Genomic DNA, 15677 nt, shown 5'->3' with positions numbered 1-15677 from the left:
ACACCTCCATCGGAGAGCGAAGAAACGGTCAAGCGGAAAGTGGAAGGTTGGGCGCGCGCGCCAAGTTCAAATGCACAGGAAGGCGGCACAGTAAGCAGCCCGGAAAGGGAGCCAGGTCCTAAAGCCCGCCGCAAGGAGACAGAAGGGTCCGGGGGGTCAGCGTCAGAAGAGTCCCGGAAGGAAGAGACCACGGGGGGGGGGGCAGAGGGACCCAGAGAAGAACGGTCAGGCGGAAAAGGTGGAGTAAGGCTAGGGTATTAAGTTGGTGTACAGGAGGTGGGGACTCAGACAGAGCTTCGCCGGTCTAGCTTATAAGACGTAGGGCTGCACGCTGCAGCTTGGAATTGGAAACTGTAACTCAATAAAGACTTTTATAAAGTGAACGCTGGCTAGCGTGATCCTCTGTGAGCTGGGATCTGGAAGCAGCCCTGACAGTAAGCTCCGTCTCCCAATTTTGGCACCTAAAGCCTCGCCGAGAGGGGTGAAGACTGGTGCCTACTCGTGAGCTCACGAACGGCAGACAAGATGACTGCCGAACAGCAGATAGCAGATCTGCAAGAAGCAGTGAGACACCTGAATGCCGAGATACTCGCATCCAGGAAGAGAGAGGGGGAAGCAGCCGCCGTCTACAAGGATCTCCAGGTCAGGTTGGAAGTGCTTACGAAGCAAGGGCAACTGACACCCAAACCGGAGGGGATTGGGTTGGGGAGAAGAGCAGGCGGTCTAGTATCTCACTTCGTTGGGAATTTACAACAGTACCCCAATTTTCGAGCAGATGTAAAATGTGCGCTGCAACTGCTGGACAAGGACTTTAGAGATGAGCAAGAGAAAGTGGGGTTTATCCTGTCCCATTTGCATGGAGATGCTAAAGCATGGCTGCGCAATTTGTGGAGAGATAAGGATCCGGCGCTCCGAAGTGCGGATGCCTTCATTAAAGCAATGGATGCGTGCTTTTTATCAAGCATAGACGTGGATCTTGCCCGGAAAGAGATACACGGACTGAAGCAGGGGAGGGCCAGTGTAAGGCAGTATCATGCCCGCTTTTTTGCACTGGTCAGTGCCCTAGAATGGGACAGAGATTCAGCTCCAGTCAGAGACCTTTTTTGGGAAGGCTTGAGCGGCGCGGTTAAAGACGAAATTGCGAGGGGGGAGAGACCCCGGAGCACGCAGGAGGTCGTTCAGAGGGCGCTGATGGTTGGGGTGCGTTTGGAAGAACGTCCATGGAGCAGGGATGGAGGGCGCGAAACAGCGAGAGGGTTCTCCTTCGTTCCCAGGGAAGCAGCGCGTGCGCAATCTACGCCTCCGCCAGGAGGGGGAGCGGAACCTATGGAGGTTGGAGGTGCCAGGGCTCAGTCAGCTACCAGAGCCCTAGCGCCGGGAGCAGTCAAGGCGAAGCCTCCTAGAGGGAACCGGAAGTGCTACATCTGCGACAGTCCTCAGCACATGGCGAAAGAGTGTCCCCAAAGGATCCACAAGCACACTGCAGCCTCTGCAACGGTAACTGCAGCTACTCAGCACAAAGACCCACAGCAGGGAAACGACGGAGTCTGGCTGGAGACAGAGGCACTGGGGCCCAGCCAGACGAGTCAGTGAAGCAGTCCCCAGAGATTTTGCAGCCCACAGACCCCCTCCCGCCCAAACCAGTAGTGCAGCTCACCGCATCGCTCCAGCTACCCAATGGACTCACAATGGACGTGCCAATCACCGTTGACTCTGGCAGCAACGCGGACTTTATAGGGCAAGACTTCATCGATCAGCACGCTATACAGTTGCTGCCTGCCACGCTGCCCCTGCAGGTCGTCACGGTGGATGGCAGGGAGCTGCTAGGGGGGCAGGTGGTGAAGCAAAAGCAACCAATGGTGATGCGACTTGGAAATCACAGGGAAATCATCAGTTTTAATGTCACCCAACTGTCGGACACGCCTATTGTATTGGGCATGAGTTGGCGGGACAGGCACAGTCCGACGCTGGCTTGGTACCAGCAGCAGCTGATCTTCGGCTCTTCCTATTGTGCTGAACACTGCATCCTGCCCCGGCAGGAGGGAGAGGAAGAGGAGTCACAGCTGCAGCTGGGGACGCTGCAAGCAGCCCCCCACAAATACGCAGGATTTTTGGAGGTTTTCTGCGAGAAGGAGGCGGACAAGCTACCCCCCCCACAGACCATATGACTGCAAGATTGACCTCCTCCCAGGGGCGGCGCTGCCAAAAGGGAAGCTGTATTCTATGTCTGAGGATGAACTACAGGAATTCAGAGAGTTCATAGATCATAATTTGGAGCGCGGTTTCATCCGGGAGTCCAAGGCAGTGGGGGGCAGTTCTGTATTCTTTGTCAAGAAGAAGGACACACCCCAAAAAAGGCTCGTAGTGGACTATTGGACCTTAAACAGCATGACCAAGCCATCGGATTTCCCCATGCCCAGGATCGACGACCTCCTCGCGACGGTGCGCAAAGGAAGAGTGTTCACCAAGTTAGACCTGCACGGGGCGTACAACCTCATTCGCGTGCGGGAAGGCGATGAGTGGAAGACAGCCATGTTCACGCCCCTGGGCACGTACGAATACAGAGTTATGCTGTTTGGACTGCAAAATGGCTCCCACTGCTTTCAAGCTTTCATGCATCACGTGTTAGCGGGTCTCCTCTACAAGAAGTGTGTCTGCTTCCTGGATGACATCCTGATATTTTCTGAATCGCAGCAGGCCCACAACAAGGACGTCAAGGAAGTGCTGAGCAGACTACAGCAGCATAGGCTGTACGCCAAGCTGGAAAAGTGCCAGTTCGACGTGTCGGAGGTGGATTTCCTGGGATACAAGTTGTCAGACAAGGGGCTCGCCATGGACAGCGCCAAGGTTCGCGCTGTGTTGGATTGGAAAAGCCCGCGCAACCGGAAGGAGGTCCAGCAATTTATCGGCTTTGCGAACTTCTATCGCAAGTTTATCAAGGGGTTTGCAATGCAGACGGCGGCCATCACAGACACGCTCAGCTCCAAGAAAAAGAAGTTCATCTGGACGGAGCAGGCGGAGCAGTCCTTTCAGGCACTCAAGTGTCTCTTCGCGTCGGAAGAGCAGCTACTGCATGTCAACCCCAGCAGACCGATGAGGGTGGAGACGGACGCTTCAGACAGAGCCGTGGGAGCAGTCCTGTTGCAGCGAGACCCGCAGGGGGCTTGGAGGCCGGGAGCGTTCTACTCCAGGAAGCTCACCAAGTCGGAACAGAACTACACCATCTGGGACAGGGAGTTGCTCGCCATTCACGCAGCTTTCAAGGCGTGGAGGCACTTCCTGATTGGTGCTAAGCACACAGTGCAGGTCTGCACAAGAATCTGGAGCACTGGCGCACAGCGCGGTTCCTGAACCAGAGGCAGATACGTTGGGCAGAGTTCTTTGCGGACTTCGACTTCCGAATAGAGTATGTCCCGGGAGACACCAACGTCATGGCGGATGCACTATCCCATAAACCGCAATACCTGGAGGAGGCGACGCCAGCGACGGCCATGCACATCTTCGCACCGACAGCGTGGGCGTGCGCTTCGGCAACGGTTGACCTGGATGCGGTACGGCAAGCATTGCAGGACGACGCCTTCGCGCAAGCAAAATTGGCAGAGGTGCACAGGGACACGGCGATGACCGACGAGTTCCAGGAGCGCGATGGATTGCTCATCCGTAAAGGGGCCATCTACGTGCCGGGCGACGAACTTCGCGCCAGGGTACTGCAGCAGTTGCACGACGCGCCCACCGCCGGGCACTTTGGCACGGAGAAGACGATGGAATTAGTCGCCAGAGACTTCTGGTGGCCCAGAATGAGAGGGGAAGTCGCAGACTACGTGGCGAGGTGCGACACCTTCCAGAGGGCCAAGCCAGTGCACAGACCGCCGGCAGGGCTGCTGGAACCGCTGCAAACCCCATTCGAACCATGGGAGAGAGTGGCCCTGGACTTTGTCACGGATCTACCCAGCTCGAGGGGCAAGACAGCAGTGCTAGTGGTGGTGGACTTGTTCACCAAGATGGCGCACTTCATTCCATGTGGGAAGGTGGCCACGGCGGAACAAACCGCCAAACTGTTCATAGATCACGTGTTCAAGGTTCACGGTCTGCCGCGGTCTATACTGTCCGACCGGGGGCGACAGTTCATCTCGAACTTCTGGCAGAAGCTGATGGGCTTCCTGAACGTCAAGATCAACCTGGTGTCGGCGAGACACCCGCAGACCAACGGACAAGCGGAGCGAGTCAATGCCATCATGCAGCAGTACCTGAGATGTTATGCAAACCAACAGCCTGCAACGTGGTTGGATTACCTGCCTCTCGCCGAGTTCGCCTACAACAACATGAAGCACGTGTCCACAGGGGTGACGCCGTTCTTCGCCAACAATGGAAGGCACCCCAGAACCTTCCCGGGACTGGAAAGAATGGGGGAGGGGGAGCCGCAGGCAGCGGACGCGTTCGCGTCGGAGTTACAGGAGGTCCACGATCAGCTCCGGCGGCAGCTGGAGCTAGCTAAGCACGCATACAAGGTGCAAGCGGACAAACACAGGAGGGTTGGCGAAGAGATCCAAGTGGGAGACTGGGTCTGGTTGGCAGCCCACGCGGTGCCGGCCAGATCGTTAGCAAAGAAGAAGCTAGGGCATAAGCAACTGGGGCCCTACCGAGTCGAGGCACAGGTCAACCCGGTGGCCTTCCGGCTGACACTTCCGGAGGGATCCAGAATGCATCCGGTGTTCCACAGATCGGTGCTCACTCCCTACAAGGCGCCTCACAGATTTCAGGAGCCAGGAACGGCACCGAGTCCGCTCCGGGAGGGGAGCGAGCAGGCGGGAGTGACACAGGAGGAGCCCATCAACGAGGTCACAGAGATTTTGGACTCTAGATGGGGGGAAGAGGGAGTAGAATACCTTCTCGCCAGAGAGAGCACCTCAGCCAGTGCCAACAGCTGGGTGCCAGGCTACGCTTTGGAGGAACCTCTGCTCAAAGACGAGTTTCATGCCCTCTTCCCGCACAGGCCCATGCCAGCCGAGTTTTTCGACGACTGGCTTTTCACACCCACGCTTTCCGCCAGCACGTTCCGGGGGTTCGACTCGGACGAGGAACCGACACTGGACACGCGTTCCCCGGAGGGGTCACCCTCGGGATCGGCCTCAGAACCCTTGTATTGGTGGGATGATCGACCAGAGGAGCAGTGGCGCAGGAAGTGGCTGGAGGGTCCAGCTCGAGCGACGGATCCAGGAGCGACCGAGGCAGAGACTGACTTGGACGTGTTCAGGGAGGATCTTGGGTTTGAGCACGGTGGCACAGAGATGGAAGAGGAGGTGACCGTCGTCGACGAGCGCAGGGAGGAAGAACCGGAACTCTTCAGTTGGATGCCCGCCACAGGAAGCGAACTGTATCCGGCATTCGCCCCCATGACAATGGAGTGCCCAGCACCCACACCTGAAGGAGGGGAGGGGGGAAGGGGGGGCTTCGAGGGGGGGATGGATGTCAGGGGTTCAGGAGCAGAGGCGAGGGCAAGGGAGGAAACAGAGAGCGAGTGGGAGGAGTCTGAAGGAAAGATGAGCGATGACGACGACCCGAGATCTCCGAGTCTTTCCAGTGAATTGGAAGATTCACAGAAAGGAGCGCCAGTGGCCAGAGCAAGGGGGGAGCTTAGGGGGACACCCCAGGAAGAAGGGACAAAAGGGGGTTCAGAGAGCAGCAGTTGGAAATCGGGGCCAACGTCCCCAACAGAGCGCAGTGGGGAGGAAGGGCGCCAGGCATCGGGATCCGGCGGCTCGCCGCAGGGGGGAGGGCATGAGTCAGGAGTGGCCACACCTCCATCGGAGAGCGAAGAAACGGTCAAGCGGAAAGTGGAAGGTTGGGCGCGCGCACCAAGTTCAAATGCACAGGAAGGCGGCACAGTAAGCAGCCCGGAAAGGGAGCCAGGTCCTAAAGCCCGCCGCAAGGAGACAGAAGGGTCCGGGGGGTCAGCGTCAGAAGAGTCCCGGAAGGAAGAGACCACGGGGGGCAGAGGGACCCAGAGAAGAACGGTCAGGCGGAAAAGGTGGAGTAAGGCTAGGGTATTAAGTTGGTGTACAGGAGGCGGGGACTCAGACGGAGCTTCGCCGGTCTAGCTTATAAGACGTAGGGCTGCACGCTGCAGCTTGGAATTGGAAACTGTAACTCAATAAAGACTTTTATAAAGTGAACGCTGGCTAGCGTGATCCTCTGTGAGCTGGGATCTGGAAGCAGCCCTGACACATGGCAAGGCCTTTTCAGTGTGCCTGGTGTTTAGTTGGAAAAGATATGGGTGGTGCTGTGGTCTAAACCACTGAGGCTCTTGGACTTGCGGACTGTAAGGTCAGCAGTTTGAATCGCCGCAGTGGGGTGAGTTCCCGTTGCTCTGTCCCAGGTCCTGTCAACCCACCAGTTCACAAGCACTCAAGTGCAAATAGATACTGTATATGGGAATTGGAAATGTAGAATGGTGAAACATTGAAACAAGAGGAAGAGGATAAGCATTGGCCCCACACAATAGTATTACTCATTCTAGTCCCATTTAGGACTCAAATAATTGCTTACCTGGATTTGGAATGAGTAGCAGAGCAAACGCAATATAGAAAAAGTATACGGTCTTCATGTCTCCCAGAAGGTCAAGGTGGATGCTCCTTGTATCCCAACCTGAAAGGAAATGAAGAGGCAGTGTGTTTTGGTGTGTCTTATACTCCTCTCGGTATTAAAAAATCTCCCTAGGCATTATACATTTAATTATAAATTGCCTTCCTTTATCACTGCTCAAGAGACCATGGTAAGCAACTGAGAGTAAACTGTGGCAGAGTACATTAATCTGGCAATGCCTTCGCAGTTCACCCGGTTGGAAAAATGGTTTCAATGTGGCTCAGGTCTTACTGATAACTGATGTAACTATCAAGCGGCACCAGTTTTATGGTTCTTCCTTGCTGTTCAAGACGTTCTGTACAGAACATTAACCTGATGATGCAGTGAAGATTCACTGGATTGGAAATATGGTTTCATACCCCCAGAAGCACCTAGGGAACCATCATAGCAACTTAGCAAAGTCTCTTACATCTCCTTTTAAAAATAATGTAAGCCATCAACCGTCTCCGTTTTCCTATCAGTCCTCTTTCTTCCACCCACCTTTCCCATGTATTAAATAGTACCAGTTGCAACCAGAACCAGAACCAGTAATAAGCATGGAGACACAACTCAGTGTTCTGAATCAGGGCCACTTTTCACGTACATGTTTTCCACAATATTACAGCCACTTTCTATGGAGAGAAAATTGTAACCTCAAAGGTAGAAGCATGGGTGTCCACAGAAATTCTTACAGGCAGAGAGAAAGTACAGCGTTGCAGGGGGCAGGCCAGTTTCTCTCACACAGAGAAATGAGGAAGATAGAGAATGTACATTTTGCCTTATATCTCAGGTTCTCCTAACCAGTGTATGGGGTGTTAGGGGAGGCGTAGTACCTCTGGCAGGGGGAGATATTGTTCTCCTCCGTAGTAGTTCTTCGGCATTCGGTCCCCAACCTGCACTCAGCTCTACCTGTGGTTCCTAAAAGCTGTCTACTGGCCAGCTAAACCAGGTGAGGGTAGCTGATGGGTCTCAAATCCAGAGTGAATAGGGACTTGTCTGTCCCCTGTGAATGTAGGCAAGCTTCAAAGAATTGAGCGGACCTGACAAATTCCGGGCCCAATAGTCAAGAAGGCTGTTTCTTCACATGCGGCAGCTAGACTGGTGACTGGGAGTGGTCGCTGAGACCATACAACACCAGTACTAAAAGACCTACATTGGCCCCCAGTACGTTTCCAAGCATGATCAAAGTGTTGGTGCTGACCTTTAAAGCACTAACGGCCTTGGCCCAGTATACATGAAGGAGCGTGTCATCATGTTCTGTTTGCAAGCATTACATATATTTTGATTGTGTATGGAGTGAGTGGATGCAGCTGATATGCTTCACAGCATCATTTAAGTAGCAAGAGAGCCCCTCCTCCATCCAATCTTGTCTTATACCTCTTTGATCTCAATGCAATAGAAAAAAAAGAATGTTCCTCATAGAGGTAGTTAGTTGCCCAGGCAAGAGCATGATGTGACCCATGAGAGCAGGCAAATCACCAGACGGAGCAACGGTAATGGGATTAAAATAAGGCCAAATATTTCTTGACAGCAGCTGGCAGGACAATGGTTGGCATTGTCAAAATATGAGCTCAGCGCAGCAGCAGACAGCCAGCTTCTTGACATCATGTGATATGGCTAGTTGTGGGAAAGAATCTTTCCGGAAGTTCACAGGCTGGAAAAGTCTTTGTGAATAGTGTAATATGAGACTTTCCTCTTGTGTATGTACAGGAAGTCTCTCTCACTTGATTGCTGAAGTTTGAAGTGATCGGACACGTTTTCTGTAGTGCTGCAAAGTCAAAAATAAAAGGATGTAAATAGACGTTTCTGACTATCTCCTTTCCCTGCTAGGGAAGCAGGAAGGAGTGGGTGTGCACTTCCCACACTGGGGAGTGTCGCCTATTGAGACCTAGTCTGGAGCCTGCGGGGACTGCAGCCAGGGAGGTCGCCGGAGACCAAGCTGGGAGCCTGGGAGAGTTGCCAGCTTCTCCTGAAAAAGGGTTGTTTTCCAACATGTGGTAGCAAATTGGAGGTTGATGGATCGCATTCATCCTCTGCAAGGAGATGTGGTAGCTCGCAGATGGTGGCTACAAAGTATCGGCTGAGCACAGCTGAGCACCGGTGGAGACGTCTTGCTGACAAACTACGTTCCAAGAACCCCTAAAGGTATGCTGATTTATGGCTGAAAAAGTGAACGCAGATTGATCTTTCTCTGGTTCACTGAAAAGGACGCTGCTTTTTGGATTAAAAACATTACAGAGACAGCCACATCGCATTCCAGGGGAACTGATAAAGTCTGCCGCCACCTGCCAAGTGCTGTTGCTAAGCAACAAGACGTGAGTACTTTTGAGCTAATTTTTTTGAGCAAGTTAGCTTCAAAAAGCAAAGAGAGAGAAACAAGCCGAAGCAAGAGCGAGGCTGGGACTGAGAGGCTGGGAATAACTGTCAGAATTCCAGCATTTGTTTGTTATCTCACAGACTCTTAGAAGGGGCTTTCCAAGCAGCAGAGGCTAGCTGCCAGCTGCATAGCAGCCAGTAAGTAAACAGCCCAATAGATTTTTGGATTTTTCCAGCTTGTGGCTGAGAGCTGAGGCTTGAATCCAAAATGGATGCCAAAAAGGGGGAGGCTTACCTTACCCACCTCCCTTAACTAATGACAATTATTCCTCATGGTCTGTGAAAATGAAGGCCCTGCTTCAGAATCAAAGGATATTTGGAGTGATTGATAATCCTATCCCTGCTGCGCCCATGCCAGCTTGGAATTCACAGAATGTGAGAGCCAGGACGGCTATTATTCTGTGTGTCTCGGATGAGCAACTTGTTCATATCGTGGATGAGGAACACGCACACGAAATTTGGCTTATATTACAGAGAATTCATCGATGAGATGCTGGTGGTACAGCGTTGCTGCAGTTTGGAAAGCTGACAAATATGAGGCTGGTGCCTGATGGGGATGTGCAAGCGCATCTGACAGAGATGAAATTTTTACGCCAGCAGATGGCGCAACGCAATTTCCCTCTTCAGGAAGAGATATTTTGCTTTATGATTATTAACAGCCTTAGTCGGACTTACAAAACTGTTGCAAGTCAGCTTGGTTCTCTACCTGCCGCAGATCTTACGGTGGAGAGGATTTGTTCCGTGGTTCTGAATGAGAGAGACAGACTTGCTGCAATAGATGTCGCTGACAGGGGGAGTGAAGTTCAGAGATCTGGCACCCCCACTGCTATTGCTATTGAAGAACAGGCTGTAGCTCTGAACGTTCTTACAATTGTGGACAGGCTGGGCATATTCAGAGGAACTGCAAGAAGCCATGTCAACAGAAAGGAGCTAAGGGGAGCTCTGCAAAGCCTGAGACTTCAGGCAAAGGTCCTGCCAAGTCCCAGGTGAAACCAGCTAAGGCTCTGCTGTCGACAAAAGCCACATTTTCAGTGGAAAACGCTTTTGTCTTGGACACTGGAGCGACACAACACATGGCATCACACAAGGAACTGTTTTCTACATTTGAGAAGCAAAGCTTCACTGTGAAACAGGCCAACGGTCAGGAGATCCAAGCGACTGGATTTGGAACTGTTTATCTGGAGAGCATGAACTTGACTATAAACAATGTGTATTTTGTTCCTGATTTAAAGTTCAATCTGCTGAGTGTTCCGCAGATGACAAAGAAAGGACTGGTGTTGTCCTATGATAAGGAAAGCTGCAAAATCTTCAAAGATGGAGAGCTGTATCTTTCTGCCAGAGAGAAAGATGGACTGTATTTGTTGACTTTTGATCAGAATGATTACAATTATTGTACTGCATGTGAGTCTAACAGGATTTCTCTTGCAGGTGTGTCGAAAGACATCCAGAAGGCAACGAAAGTTACCAGTGCTTTTCAGCAAATGTATGCTGATGTGATTGGTCCTCTAGCACCATCTAGAGGCAATGCGAAATACTATCTTGTGTGTGTTGATCATTTCTCTCATTATGTATGGATTTACATTTTGCAGAGTCCCAAGGAAGCCTTAACAAGGTTTGAAGAGTTTTGTGATAAGGTTAAAAGTGTTCATGATGCTGACATTGATTGTCTTTTCACAGATGAAAAGCCAGTTTTTCTTTTACAGGATTTTCAGGATTTCCAGGAAAAGCAAGGGATAAAGCATAAGGTTGCTGTTTCTGCAGGTGCATGGAACAAGAGTATTTGTGTAAAAGTGAACAAAGAGTTGCAAAATGGCATGAAGGCACAATTGCTGAGTCCACATTTGCCACATGAGTTTTGGGCTGAATCTTTATCTTCTTATTGTTACACTTGGGTGAGAAAGGTTTCAAAAGGTATGGGAAGTTCTCCTTTTGAGAAGCTGTTTCATAGAAAACCTTCTGTAGCACATTTTAAGGTTTTTGGATCTCATGTGAAGACAGAAGCTCCAGGCGGAGTAAAGAATGACAGAGGCATATTTGTGGGATATGAAAAGGGTCTCTACAGAGTAATTTTGTCTGAATCCGGTCAGGTGATTCTCACAAAATTTCTAGAGAGCACTTCGAGACAGGAGACAGATGTTTTTCACACATTTCCCACTGATGACAATTCAGATGATGATTCTGATTTTGCCGATTATAGTGTTACTGAGAGTGACACAGAAACTCAAGCAGCTCTGTTGACACAGTCATTGAGAAAGGTTCACACAAAATGGCTAGACCTTCACAGGTTAAGGATGAACCACTGTTTACTGTTGGAACTGGTTCTCCAAGAGATTCTGAGGATGAACCAGTCAGCAGAGAGGATCAGCACCTCATGCGCAGGTCTGAGAGAATTACAAAGTAAAATTAAGGAATGTTGAATGATGCTGGATTGAAATTAAGTGGTTTCAAGCTGTAACTTTGATAAAACGACTTTCTTTTTATAAGCAAGAATTTAAAGTTATAATAATTTAAGATGTTGAGATAAGGATTTGCTGCACAAACAACTTAAACTGGGTATAACAGAAGGGGAGGTATGAGGAGGTCGGGGAAATAAGTTACAAGAAAATAAGTTGTGAAATTTAAGTGTTTTTAATATTTTTATGTTTGTTTTTTCTTTTGTTTGTAAAAAATTGGAAACTCTAATATCTTTTTTTTAAAAAATAAAAAGAGAATTACAAAGTGTGTACCACCCAAGAGGTATTCTCAAGAGTTTGCTAACTCAGCTGTTGCATGTGTTACTATTGTTGACAACTCAAGACAGGTTAAAAGTGTGTCTAAGTCAGAGTCAAAGACACAACAGGGAGTTGCTAAGTGTAACACTACATTCCCTAGCCAAGGTAATGCAGAAGCACTCATTCCATGGGAAACAGACAACCAGAGAGTTACACTGGTGAAACCAGTGGCGAGTAGTTCCAAGGGTGGAACTGAAACAACAGGGGATAGTTATGTGTATAACAACTGTTTGTTTTCTTCTCTGGACCAAGCTTTGTCAGCAGCTAACGATGATTCATATGGGGGAGGATGTCAGAATATGAGCTCATCGCAGCTGCAGACAGCCAGCTTGTTGACATCATGTGATATGGCTAGTTGTGGGAAAGAATCTTCGCGGAAGTTCACAGGCAGGAAAAGTCTTTGTGAAGAGTGTAATATGAGACCTTCCTCTTGCGTATGTACAGGAAGTCTCTCTCACTTGATTGCTGAAGTTTGAAGTGATCGGACACGTTTTCTGTAGTGCTGCAAAGTCAGAAATAAAAGGATGTAAATAGACGTTTCTGACTATCTCCTTTCCCTGCTAGGGAAGCAGGAGGGAGTGGGTGTGCACTTCCCATGCTGGGGAGTGTCGCCTATTGAGACCTAGTCTGGAGCCTGTGGGAACTGCAGCCAGGGAGGTCACCGGAGACCAAGCCGGGAGCCTGGGAGAGTTGCCAGCTTCTCCCGATAAAGTTTTGTTTTCCAACAGGCATGGCATTGGGTCAAATTATCAGTACATCATCCCACAAGCTTCATGTTGGTGGAATGTTTCTGCTGGGTTTGAACCCCTCCAAACCAGAACAATGGGAATCGGTCGGTGTTGAGGTTTGCTGTGGTGCAAGCCAGGCAAGCGAGGTCTCACAGGAAGACCAGGGTGCAGACTCCAAGCAAGCAGATTCCCAACCCACGCTTTGGTTTGTTGTGGTCAATGCACCCCTCAACCCTTTATGGGTTCTCCCCTATATTATGTTGATCGTACACAAGGCCATTTCTGCCCTCATACAAACAATGTTCTTCCGCCTAACAGAGGAAAGCCATAATTTCACTGAGGGAAAGGCCAAACAACAACTAAAACAACCAAGTGTCTCAGTTTTAGAGAGAAAAATCATTTCTGGCCCTGTCAACTATCACCCCAAAATTGCTCAGTAAAGGCTCTAACTCAGGGGTGGGCGAGAGAGAAGTTCTCTCATCAAAATGGCTATGAGCTCCAGGGGAAGCAGCCTTACAAAGGCTCTCCCTTCGCCTCTACAGCAAAGGCTCATGCACAGGGCCTGATTTAGATTTCACGAGGCCCTAAGCTAATGAAGGTAATGGGGCCCTTTATATGTCCAGCTGTCCTTTTGTCAACAACAAATTGTTGCTGTCTTTTGTATTGAATATATGCTATATGGTAATTTATGGACCTAATATGGAGCCTACACAACACAAAACACTGTTGCTGCATGTAGGTTTTATTTAATTTATTTTTTATCATATTCAGTGGTACCTCGGGTTACATATGCTTCAGGTTACAAACGCTTCAGGTTACAGACTCCACTAACCCAGAAGCATTACCTCAGGTTAAGAACTTTGCTTCAGGATGACAACAGAAATCGTGCTCTGGCGGCACAGCAGCAGCAGGAGGCCCCATTAGCTAAATTGGTGCTTCAGGTTAAGAACAGTTTCAGGTTAAGAACAGACCTCCAGAACAAATTAAGTTCTTAACCCGAGGTACGTTTCCGAGCATGGTTCAAAGTGTTGGTGCTGACCATTAAAGCCCTAAACGGCCTCGGTCCTGTATACCTAAAGGAGCGTCTCCACCCCCATCGTTCAGCCCGGACACTGAGATCCAGTGCCGAGGGCCTTCTGGCGGTTCCCTCATTGTGAGAAGTGAAGCTACAGGGAACCAGACAGAGGGCTTTCACAGTAGTGGCACCCGTCCTGTGGAACGCCCTTCCATCAGATGTCAAAGAGACAAACAACTACCTGACATTCAGAAGACATCTTAAGGCAGCCCTGTTCAGGAAAGTTGTTAATATGTAATATGAAAGTTGTTAATATGTTATTATTATTATTATTATTATTATTATTATTATTATTATTACCACCACTGTATTGGAAATGTACATCCAGTTTTTCCCCCTTTAATTTTTTGGGGGGCCCGCAAGAAAGTGGGGCCCTAAGCTATGGCTTGTTTAGCTTATATGTAAATCTGGCATTGCTCATGGGACAGCTTTTTCCCATAAGCCCATTACACAGAGGAGATTTTGCTGCAACTTATGGGCCACAGCGTCACCAGGCAAAGTTGCCCCATGATTATTCGACAGGGAATGGGGCTTATAAGAGAAATAAGTAAAATGAGCAGAAAGGGAAGAAGCACACAAAGATACTTTCGCTGCAGACAGGTACAATTTTATTCTGCATTCCAATGAGCAGGAGTGTAAGAGCAAATGTAGATACCTCCTTCAGCCAATAAATCTGTGAGAGAAAAGGAATGAAAAGGAAATAAATAAGACAAAGTCAAATTTGACCTCTTGCCCTTGAACAAGCGCATTACTCCATTTGTTGCTGATTTGTGGTGTTCTATTTTTAAAATAAAGTATTCTTGCTATTGATATTATTATTCACAACAACAAGCACAAGAACAGCCACCTGCTGGAACTGTTTGCCTTGACAATATCTGGGGCAAGTGTAATGTTTTTGCAAGCCACCAGCAAGAATATTTCTAACACACCATCTTCAATTCACCTGCAAGCGATTTAATACTTTAAATACCATGTATTTTTCACAGAATCATAAAATCGTACAGCTGGAAGGGACCCAAAGTGTCATCAGGTCCAACCCACCGCAATATCTGGGAGCTTCATACTTACACTTGTATGCAGCATACAACATTCTCTGCACATTTTCCTCTAGGAAAATATCCAAATAAGCAATAGGGTTTGTGACAATTCCCATGGATCTTCTCACATTGCCTTCTGTTTCTTACAGGATCTAGATCTGCATGTACACACAGAGAAAGCAAGTGAAATGCCATCTAAATATAATACCCTAAAGCAATATTTCTAATTCTACATCAATTTAGCAAAAGGTATCTGGCAGAAGAGTATTTGTAGTTTTCAGAGCTCAATCCACTTCACTTAAACCTCCAGGTGGAAAGTCTTCTCTTGATGAAGGGGTAGAGAGTATGGTCTTCAAAGACTTCCTGGTTACCAGTAGAGGCGCAGCAGAAACTAACGTTGGTAACCTCAGCTATGAGCAAAGATTTTTTGGTTCTATCCATTTCGCTTTCTTTCATGTTCTGAATTATCATGCTTAATCTTTCAAAATGACACTATGCAAAGATAAATATTTGACTGAAACTTAGAGCTGGACAGAAATGGTATCTCACTTAGTGGCAAATCTGTACTCTACAAGGGAGGAGTGGGTTTTATTTCTTGCTGTTTGTATGAAACTCTGCTTAGGTTTGAATAGCCAATTAAATTAAATTAAAATTATTTATTTGCTTTTTATTCCTATGATTTTTTCTGTTTCTCTTGTATTTTGAAGTAGTACTTCCAGTACTGATATAAACAATAAGAGTGACAGTGGGCAGCCCTGTCTTGTGCCCTTTGTAATTTGGAAGCTCTCTGTCAATCCGTAATTTATTATAAGTTTCACATTCTGATCTTTATAAATTGCCTCTATACTTCTTAAGAACTATGTCCCCAGACCCAAAATTTCCAAATTATTTTTCATAAAAAACCAAGCAAATACCTTTTTATAAAGACACTTTTTTTCTTTCTTTTGGCCTGTGGAGAGCATTCCATAAATGGGAATTCACCTAAGAAAAGACCTGTTCTTGGGTTACCACCCTCTTGTGGAGAGGCAGACAAAGGAAATCGGCAGCCTTTGGGTCGGTTCATATGGGG

This window comes from Podarcis vaucheri (assembly GCF_965113315.1).
Source record: "Podarcis vaucheri genome assembly, chromosome: 3".
Classification (NCBI taxonomy): domain Eukaryota; kingdom Metazoa; phylum Chordata; class Lepidosauria; order Squamata; family Lacertidae; genus Podarcis; species Podarcis vaucheri.
Note: the sequence above shows the minus strand (reverse complement) of the source record.